We start from the raw sequence: 11545 nt of genomic DNA on the forward strand, positions 1-11545 counted from the left end.
AACCCTTCCACAGGGTTATCGGTTGATGTTATCGTTAACAAAGATTTGCTTTCAAACCCCACTGACAGGCACCGTGGCTGACTGTTCACAAGGAGTTTAAGAGATCCTTGCCCCGGTAAATGACGCGACAAGATAGGCTCCCTCAATGGCCAAGCTTATGTGCATAGATGTATGTATGTAATGGTATAATGAGCGAACATTAAAGAACTCTTCCAAATTTGTGTTCAGAATGTGTTCATATAAATGTATCAAAGTTTTGTTTTTTTCAACACTTTTGTCTTTTGGACGTTGGTCCAGATGATGAGGTTTGACTAGCATGTGTGAAAATGGGTTTTTGCTGGAAGCATTTTTCTAATATTTGAACATGAGGAATCCTTTGATCCGCTTTGATTTTCATTAGAGGTGTGCTGCAGGTAAACTAAACGAGTGAGTATGGTTTTACGCCGCTTTTAGCAATATTCCAGAACATATCACGGCGGAGGACACCAAAAATGGGCTTCACACATTGTACCCATGTCGGGAATCGAACCCGGGTGTTCGGCGTGACGAGCAAACGCTTTAACCACCAGGCTACCCGACCGCCCCGTAAACTAAATGAAGAATAATTTATTGTAAATCTGTCACTAACAAATTGCCCTAATCACAAATACAAATGCCAATAATTCATCAAAGGCAATAATCAATAATTAATAACTCCGTTCCTCTCCTCACCCCCTTCTCAGTACTGACAGTCTAGAGTAAACCCACACTGAGTACCGAGGGCTCGTTACAACTGGAAGGTTCACTGTTAGACTGATTGTTATTGAACCCTCCACACACACACACACACACACACACACACACACACACACACACACACACACACACACACACACACACACACACACACACACACACACCACACACACAAACACACACACACACACACCACACTATACACACACATACCGACACACACACCACACTACACACACCACGCACGCGCACACACCGACACACACACAACGACCTGTGTTATTTTGAGATTTCATCCTCATTGAGCTTATGTGCTATGACAAAACTTGAAATACTCTTTTTGACAGCAGTTGTTGTTCAAATTCGCTCTCTTAATAGCAAATGTTCCACGCCATGGATGAATTATCACAGCTATGTACGTCGTGTGGACAGATGTTGTGGCAATTATATTGCTAATTAACGATTGTAAACGTCATTCAGGTACCAAACGTCCTCTAATAACTGTTAACCCAGATGCTTAAAAGAAGAAATGCACATAATTGTTTCATGACCTGCAGCGCCACTCACGAAAATGTCAACTTTGCAGGTCACACGACAGATAGCCGGCATAACATGTTCCGGGGGAAGAAATCACAAGATATGTATCATTAATGACTCCAAGAGACTAAAACGTAGAGGCGTGTTGACATTTAAACCTGTGACATTTACGTGAACGTACTGTTCTGTGTTTGTTGTAGTAACACAAGAGGCAAGTTAAATGTTTATACTGACATTTGACATGATGTCGGTATTTGCATAGTATAAAACTAAATGTCGTAATTCCTCTGGGGAGTGAGTGAGTGAGTATGGTTTTACGCCGCTTTTAGCAATATTCCAGCAATATCACGGCGGGGGACACCAGAAATGGGCCTCACACATTGTACCCATGTCGGGAATCGAACCGGGTCTTCGGCGTGACGAGCGAACGCTTTAACCACTAGGCTACCCGACCGCCCCGTAATTCCTCTGGTAAGGGCCAAAATCTTCACCTGCCTTTTCTTTAGTCCCTATTCTAGTAACTCATTTAAACAATGATACATATTGCACATTTCCATGATACATCCCCGAACAGGGTGGTAAGAAAATTCATTTCACTTCGTGTACGCATTTCAATACTACAATTGTACGCGTACAAATTTATTGATACAATAGATGCAATGGGTCTGCACTGCAGTTCTGGGTGCCGTTGTACAAAACAATCTTAACACTATGACTGTCGTAAGTCTATGATATGGTATGGGAGTTACGATCACCTTAGCGCTAAGATCGCTTCGTACAACGGCACCCAGGTTGAGTTGTGTGTGAGACCTGCATCACTTCGGGCTTTCCTCCCACATCAAGCTGACACGCCGTGATATAACTGGAATACTTTTCAAATCGGCGTTAAACTCACTCACTTACTCTAGCTGGATAGAAGATGAAGTTCATATATCATTTCATTGCACAAAATGTTTCAAAAACTACTGAACAAACCACTTGAAATCCAGTGTATTTATTTGTTTGTTTGTTGTTTTACGCCGCACTCAGTAAAATTCCAGCTATTTGACTGCGGCCTGCATATAATGAAACTGACCCAAAAAATCCAGTGATTGATATTATGAGCAGCGATCTACGCCACCGGCGTACGATGACACACAATCAACCAAGTCACCGAGCCCGACCATTCCATCCATTCGGTCGCTTGTTTCGATCAGCTAAATTACTGACGGCCCGGAATCCCCACAGGGAACAGTGTATGCAATGTCCCCTTTTAGTGTAATTTGATTGGACGGTTATATCTATCATCGTGTTATTCAGTAAATGATTGAGTGAGTTGGGTTTAACGCCGCTTTTAACAGTATTCCAGTTATATCACGGCGTGTCAGCTTAATGTGGGAGGAAAGCCCGAAGTGATGCAGGGCTCAGACGTTTACCACTTCGGTGAAACCCACGAGCACGGGTATGGTGCTGACAAACCTAGAAACATAATCGGGGCGAACCGGGATTCGAACCCACAATCATAGGTTTCTGGAGTGCCCAAGGGACGCAACTCTGCACAGCGAATCGCGGCGCCTTAGACGACTGGGCCACCCGTGCCCCACGTGTCATTCAGACGGGGTTCAAAATGAAGCAACGGCGGAGAATGGGCCCAGGGTATTTATCATCAGTTAAGTTATAACACTCTGGATAATTGAGGATACTAATATACTTTAGGGCCAGCGATTGTTCGTGATTGTCACATGTTAGTGACTCACCACGTCAAAAAGCGATTTGACAGCAATGAAGTCACGTGAAAGATATGCTGAACACGGTTTCAGGAGAGACCACGTGCTTATAAATTAAACTTCCGGGTTAAAGAAATTAAACACCCATGTTTGTTGGTGGCTAAAAATGAAACAAACAAGAAATTGTTATTTTGATGGTGAAATCTTTGGTACGGGTATCGTAGTTGTATTTAATTCGGAGATTGCTGTGTTTCCGCGACTGTTTTTCGAACATAGTAACGTTTTGATAGCGTTTGTAATGTTTTGGTCAAATCCAATTTTCAAGTGAAGTTTCTTTTGCCTAGCAGTGTATTGGGATATATACGGCAGCTGCACGCTCTCGTTGGGCGAAATCAAGTAGGCGTGTCTCGAACCATGCAAATTTCGCTCAGTTTATTTCAGTTCATACAAATTTCAAAGTCTTTCATGCAGGAATGTTGGAATGCACACTTTATAATTCAGTCTACTCTACTGTCGCTAATTGCTTTTTTGGTCGATTTAAATATTCGTTGCAATGAATAATTTGGTTAGGAAATGTAAATTGAATATGTCTAATCTAAATTTCTGCTCGGTGATTTCGTTACATTGCTATCTGTGAAATCAATAAAGTGAAGCATTGCTGAACACATTAATTTGAACGTTCAAGGTCAGAAAAACAAAGTAGGCTTACGTTTTGTTTGAACAAACACCGAATGGAGCTATTTCATTTGCGTGTATTTCGGGCTGAAATCGGGATTTATCTAGGGAGTGAGGCAAGGTTGTTTTATGCCGCAGTCGGCAATTCCAGTTATATGAAACAGCTTGTAAATATCTGAGTCAGGGCCAGATATAACGGTGGAGTGAAAGTACACGACACACACAATCAGACAACAAAAGCACACAACAAATACAGAAGCACACAACACATATCACAAGGACACAACACACACAGAGGCACACACACAAGCACACAACGCATACACAAGCACACAACACATACCCAGGCACACAACGCACACACCACACAACCAGACTCAAAAGATATTCCCAGACACGACATAAACACATAACATACACACAAGCACACGACACACACAAGCACACAACATAAGCACACAACGCCTACACAAGCACACAACAGATACACAAGGACAAAACACATACACAAGCACACAACACACACACGACACATACACAACATATAACACACATCGAGGCACACAAGGCATACACAAGCACACAACACATAACACACACACAAGTACACGACACACAATCACACAACACAAGCATACAACGCATACACAAGCACACAACACATGCACAAGGACACAACACACACAGAGGCACACACAAGCACACAACACACACAACATACAAACAAGCACACAAAACACACCGAAGCACACAACGCATACACAAGCACACAACACACATCGAGGCACACACACAAGCACACAACGCATACACAAGCACACAACACATACACAAGCACACAACACACACCGAGGCACACACACAAGCACACAACGCATACACAAGCACACAACACACACCGAGGCACACACACAAGCACACAAAACATACACAAAGACATACAGAACACGCAACACACATCGAGGCACACCACGCACACACAAGCCCACAACACACATTCAGACACACAAGGCATACACAAACACACAACACACACCGAGGCACACACACAACTCATGCACAAGGACACATACAGAACACACAACACACATCGAGGCACACCACGCACACACAAGCCCACAACACACATCCAGACACACAACGCATACACAAACACACAACACACACCGAGGCACACACACAAGCACATAACAGATGCACAAGGACACATACAGAACACACAACACACATCAAGACACACAACGCATACACAAGCACACAACACACATCTAGACACACAACACATTCCCAGAGACACAATGCATTCCTAACTACCCCGTGTATACCGCTGCTTAACACACGGAACAGGAAACTCCCTCTCTTATCATTGAAATCTCTCGTTCCAAATAACCTCAACCAAACAATCATATATATTCGTTACATCATGACGTTTTAAGTCTTCAATTTGATTACAACATCTGTGTTTAAACACAAACCCGTGACTTCGGTGAAAATTGATACGTTATATCGAAGTGGCATGTCAATGTGCGCACCTAAGCAGACGCGTTATAGCGGAGAATGTAAACACGCCATAAGCGATTTTACCAACACGACTCTCAAATACCACTTAAAGTCAGTGATAACTAACATATAGTTTAGCAGTACTGGTGATAGAAGAAGTCTATTAAACGTAATTAAAATCCTCTTACCTTGACAAGCCGACGGTAATCTCCAACCCACCCTCAAGCGGTGGACTACAAATATCTACCCGTAATCCGATTCGCAACGTGGCGGACAAACCTGCAATGCTTCTCTCAGATTGTCGAGTCTAGCAATCTCTAAAGTCCCCAGGTCTCCATAGGTACACTGTGTATATATATATATATATCGATCGAACCTAGTATCGGGCTGTTCCTCGAAACAGCTGGGCAGAGCACCCTGTGGCTACATCAAACTCATCGATTACTACGGGTATTGATTGGAAACCCAAAATGGCGGAATGATCGATAACATGCTAAATAATAGTATACGATTACACATGGAAATGTCACGTGTATATGAAATACGGGGATATAAATAGCTCTTAAATTTTCCGACGCACATTTCTATTAATGTTACTATAAATCATATAAGCATGTATTGTGTGTCTCACATATGGGTGACTACATGTCCCTGTGCTTCACACCTTGTGATGTGTCGGTATTGTTTTAAGGGTTCGAGAACCGGGACGTTTCGGGATGTGCCTGCTTCATCATCTCCAGCTGGAGCCAACTGTTGTCGGCGTAGGTCGGTTACATCTTGTAGGCAAGAATGTGAACGCTTATTGATTTGGCGATGCGGGAGTCAGCAGAGGTTGCGACAAACAGCAAGGGTCCCACATTTCGCGCAGGGCTTTTTATCACCCGTGCCTCAAATCATTAAACACATATATCAATATAACAGGTGATATAAACTGACTGACTGACACCATTCTATTCACCTTCGGAAATATATAATAGCCTTTTTAAAATGGATTTTTAAAGACACCTTTTATTCACAACGACGGGCTGATCGATAACGAGCTATACAAGAAATTATTAATTACACCGGTGTACTGTGAAAATGATAAATTGCTTGATGCGAAAACAGTTATTTCTGAGGTCATGCAGTTTATGCGTATTTGATGGCTAACATCAATGACGGGAGATAGAGTGGTTAAAGCGTTCGCTCGTCCCAAGGCCTGGGTTAATTCCGACATCTAAACCAATCGTACAGTATGTGAACCCCATTTTTGGCGACCTCTGTCGTGATATTGCTGGAATATTATATATTATACGGCGAAATAGAAATGCAATCCCTCATAAATAGCTAGTTAACTGGATTTAACGTATCTGTAAATATTATTTCAGTGATATCACGGCGTCTCAGTTTTATGCAGGATGAAAACTCGTTGCCACTAAGTCGTTTATTACAAGAACACTGGTGCGTTTGATAACCCCCACGAGCACGGGTGCGTTTGATAACCCCCAAGAACACTGGTGCGTTTGATACCCCCACGAGCACGGGTGCGTTTGAAACCCCCCACGAGCACGGGTGCGTTTGAAACCCCCCACGAGCACGGGTGCTTTTGATACCCCCACGAGCACGGGTGCGTTTGAAACCCCCCACGAGCACGGGTGCGTTTGAAACCCCCCACGAGCACGGGTGCGTTTGATAACCCCACGAGCACAGGTGCCTTTGGTAACCCCCACGAGCACGGTGCGTTTGATAACCCCACGAGCACAGGTGCGTTTGATAACCCCCACGAGCACGGGTGCGTTTGAAACACCCCACGAGCACGGGTGCGTTTGATAACCCCACGAGCACGGGTGCGTTGATACCCCCACGGGCACAGGTGCGTTTGGTAACCCCCACGAGCACGGGTGCGTTTGGTAACCCCCACGAGCACGGGTGCGTTTGATAACCCCACGAGCACAGGTGCGTTTGATAACCCCACGAGCACGGGTGCGTTTGATAACCCCCACGAGCACAGGTGCGGCGCTGACAAAGTCAGGATCGAATATCAATGTCTCAGTTTCCCATACGAAATAAATTACAGAATTAACCTTGAACTGCCCAGACTATAACTCCGGATACCCACCCTACCAGTGATGTAATCATCTGCACTATACACGTATATTCTTGTATTGCCTTACTCAGAATATATGCATTCTTTATTGTATTTCAGCAAAATTTATGGATTCTTTATAAAGTGTAACCTTATATTTCTGTTTGTGTGAGTATTACTGTCAGAAAATATCCTGCAGGCGCAGGTAGAATCAGGAGGTCTTATAAAATTAATTAATCCGTCATCCTATCTTGGTTGGGGGCACGGGTGGCCCAGTCGTCTAAGGCGCCGCGATTCGCTGTTGGCACGCCAGAAACCTATGATTGTGGGTTCCAATCCCGGTTCGCCCCGATTATGTTTCTAGGTTTGTCAGCAACCATACCCGTGCTCGTGGGTTTCACCAAAGTGGTAAACGTCTGAGACCTGCATCACTTCGAGCTTTCCTCCCACATTAAGCTGACATACCGTGATATGACATCCAGGCACCTGAGTCGTCGGTCTATTATCGTTATGTTTATTTTTTTATTATTCAGCTTTCTCACAGTGCATAACAACATATGAAACCAGAAACTGAGACGTTTCCTGTTGTTTATGCAAAAAATTGGTCATTGATATTTCAAAAACATATTTCTAAATAACTGAGCAAACTTCGTGATTTTGAACACAGTTGTTTACATACAAAATACATTTTTACAGTGATGAGGTTATATAAGTTTTACGTATGTTTATTTTGTGTTGATACCGTCGTTTTACCAATGAAGATTAAGTATTCCAAACGTCCAAATTATGGAGACGGAAGAACATAAAGTAAAAACAAATAAACTAAAAAATAAAATATAATTAAGATTAAATACTCCCTGTGTCTTACAAGGGTGAACGCCCCAAAACTATTTGTTGGTCATTTTTATAACACAGTACGGTACTCATAGAAACATTGCCAACGTATGCTATCTACATATTCACGTCGAGGCATGCAATTTTATGACGAATTCAAAACCAAATATTTATCTCGACACCTGTCGTAGAAAATATTGTGTTACAGATCGCCTTTTCGACGTGTCACTTACAGTCATGTCCCCACACAAAAATACCCAAATACAATGAGGATTTAAAATGGGAAGCTATGTTTACAATCGGCCATTTGTGACTGGGGCGCGTCATACTTAAGACGTAACCGGATTGTACTTATTGTTACCCTGCCTGGCAGTCGTCATTAAGGAAATAAAACCCGGGCCCACTTGCACAAAGCGATCTTAGCGCTAAGATGATCGTAACACCCATACTTTAACATAGGCTTACAATAGTCTTAGCGCTAAGATCGCTTTGTGCAAGTGGGCCCAGGACTGATCGGTTCGGAGTCAGTATAGTGTGACTAATTGGGGTATCCATGTTTAACTGCGGCATCTTTGTCTCAGTGGGCAGGTAGCACTATGAAACCGGCATTAATCAGGACTAGAACAAGGCAACGCACGCTCGCATGCACGCACACACGTGCATGTACGTCGCAATATAAGTGAACTCATTTTGAACGACGTTAGAGAACCCCATTTCAACTCACATCATAGTTGTTTTGTTTCCGTTTGCCGAATTGATAGCGCATCGGAATGGGTTCAGCGTCAACTGGTTCTGCAGGTCCCGATTTATTTCATGCCATGTGTTGAACTAACGTTGTCTAACTCAAATATATGAAGAGTACGTTCGTTAATAAAAAACCGTTCCATCTGTCGTGTTTACATGTCATGTGACCCATGCCACACCGAATGGTTAGGATATATGTATACAATTTATGCTAATTTCATGTGCAACATCTTGCTTAATTTATACAATAATTAGTGCTTATATATTCATATTCGTTCGGGTTCCTAATGGGGTTTTATAGTTATTTTTTATATCAGTTACAATGACAAATGGGTGTTGAAAACATGTTGAATCGTGGAATATCCACATGTGGGTCAAATAGCGTAGAATAGTCGCTTGGTTTATTTGTTTGTTTGTTTGTTGTTTAACGCCGCACTCAGCAATGTTCCAGATATATGACGGCGGTCTGTAAATATAGAGTCTGGGTAGACAATCATGTGATTGATATCATGAGCATCGATTAAGGCAATTGGGAAACGATGACATGCATCAACAAAGTCAGCGAGCTTGACCACCCGACCCCGTTAGTGGCCTCTTATGACAAGCATAGTCGCCTTTTACGGCAAGCATGGGGTGCTGAAGACCTATTCTACCCCGGATCTTCACGGGTCTAATATAATAAATGTCGCGATGACTCTGGCAGATCACAGGCGAAAATTAAGAACAAATTGTTTTTCCCTGCTGAATCTAACAAACTATTAATTTACGTAGCGCCGTCAAACAATCAATTCATTTTCACTTTTAATACAAACATTTGGATGTTTGGGTATTTTCCACAAAACAAACTATTCATTTGAGCATATTTCTGAACAGACTATTCATTAAAAAAAATCTTCCTATCCACTCAAAAAATGCTCTTTTAACTGTTACCACTGGCGGGTTTCTGTGCGGCATGGGACACAAGACTATTGTTTGAGGCTGCGCTTCAAGACATGTCAATATTTTACTGAAAAGAGCAAAAGCATGCACATGATCTTTGAGGCCAACTACGGAAAGGGGTCGCCCTCACGGGATTGTTTGTCAGTATATTGACCCGAAAGAAAAATCACCAACTCGCACCGTAATTTATTTTTCCCACGCACAACTTGACTCAAAGCAACAAAAGACGTCTCACCCGAGTCAGAGCAGGTTGTCGCGATCGGCTGATCTGTGTGCACAGCGGCTGATAGTCATTTGTGACGTGGTATGACCAGTGTAAATTGTTATATACACATCTACCGTGGGGTTGAAAAGGTACACATAGCTCCATATTCTCCGTTCAGATGTCATATTTCAAGTAAAGAAACTTATCGTTACGTCACAGAACAAACAGGTGAACGTTGTCAATTTTGTACAGATCGTAAACATTTCTTACCTCAATTGCCCTCTATCGAGATAGAACTTCTCCCTTTGGCGGCCCGTTCCGAATGAATTCCGATTCATGCCGCGGGTCGAACGTCTGAACAAGTCACTGACATAAAGTGCATTATAGGCAACGCCGAAGGGACATAACCGCAGGGCGATGTCTTCAGTATGTCGAAGTCAGCGCGAGATTGTAATAACATTTCTTCAATTGAGAACGTGTTATCAAAAGGGAGGCAACTGCTCCGTTGCCGACTTGCTATCCTCATGCGTCACAGTCTCCGGGACGGGCCGCCCTTGGCAAAGAACAAGCGAAAGACAGGAAATAAACAGTGAAAGTAAAATATCAAGACGATTTATTTACGTAACTAATATTTTGACTTGTTAGGGAGAAATGCCAGCCAAATGCCCGTCTGTCCTCAACGAAGCTTGGTATTGCTGAAATCATACAAACATTGTGTGTGTAAGGATTTGAAACTGATCTTGAAAGCCCAGCCTCGTATTATTTGAGTTTGGGAATAGATTAATTTAACAGGGAGAGATAAAGTCATTATAAAATTGGATTTAATAAGCATGTGGTAGTTCTAAAAGAAACAACATTTCTAATGTCGATTTTTAATCAACTGTGAAATATTTTGGAGTATGGAGAGCAACTAAAAACATATTACATGTTTATTTTACATCTAGTTTTAACAAAATATAAACACGATGTATTGTTCAAAAGTTGATAGTGGTGACCGGATGTTCAAAATGGCTGCCGTGCATGAAGGATATTTAGATGAGTCAATTCCATGGAAATTCAAGTCATCTACACATAGCATGCACATGACTGTCTGGTTGTGTGTCAGCGTAACCCAATAGTTTGGTTGCATGGTAACGGAAGGGTAGCTAAGATCTTAAAGCGCTCGCCCTTTATGCAGGGATCCGGGTTTCGATTCTTAACATAGGTACGTATTAAAGGCAGTCATCGAGGTATCCTCAAAGGCTGGAAGACCTAAAGTAACACGTGGTCTAAATACGTCTCAATGGAATTTATTTCTGCACACGTCAGCACAACATCGTCATTAAACATATCACGCAAAATAATATTAAAGCAATTGAACAAACGTGTTATAGTGCCATGTGGGTATTTTTTGTCCTTCGTTTTTTTGTTTTTTTTGTTTTTTGGTTGGTTTTTTTTTTTGGTTTTTTTTTTTGGGGGGGGGGGGGGGGGGGGGGGTTGTGAGCTGCACGCTCCGAGGTCATATTTAATCTTGTTATAACTGGAACATTGACAAAAGCAGCGTCAAACCCAACTCACTCATGATCACTCATTCATTCACTCGCTGACGAAAGGAGCCGCGTTATA

General features: G+C 42.5%; 1 protein-coding gene across 4 annotated transcripts in view; it reads right to left on the minus strand.

Annotated features, from left to right (window-relative positions):
* The window catches only part of LOC139471684 (probable cationic amino acid transporter), a 29904-nt gene extending 19615 nt beyond the window's left edge, over positions 1-10289 (minus strand). Inside the window, exon 1 of one of the 4 annotated variants that reach the window (XM_071254136.1) lies at positions 10211-10289. The gene's annotated coding sequence lies outside the window, so the exon portion shown is untranslated. The other 3 variants (XM_071254139.1, XM_071254138.1, XM_071254137.1) reach the window with 3 other exon arrangements.
* Between the last annotated feature and the right edge of the window lie 1256 nt (positions 10290-11545).

This window comes from Haliotis cracherodii, unplaced genomic scaffold (genome assembly GCF_022045235.1).
Source record: "Haliotis cracherodii isolate W230 unplaced genomic scaffold, xgHalCrac1.p SCAF_23, whole genome shotgun sequence".
In the NCBI taxonomy this organism is placed as follows: Eukaryota; Metazoa; Mollusca; class Gastropoda; order Lepetellida; family Haliotidae; genus Haliotis; species Haliotis cracherodii.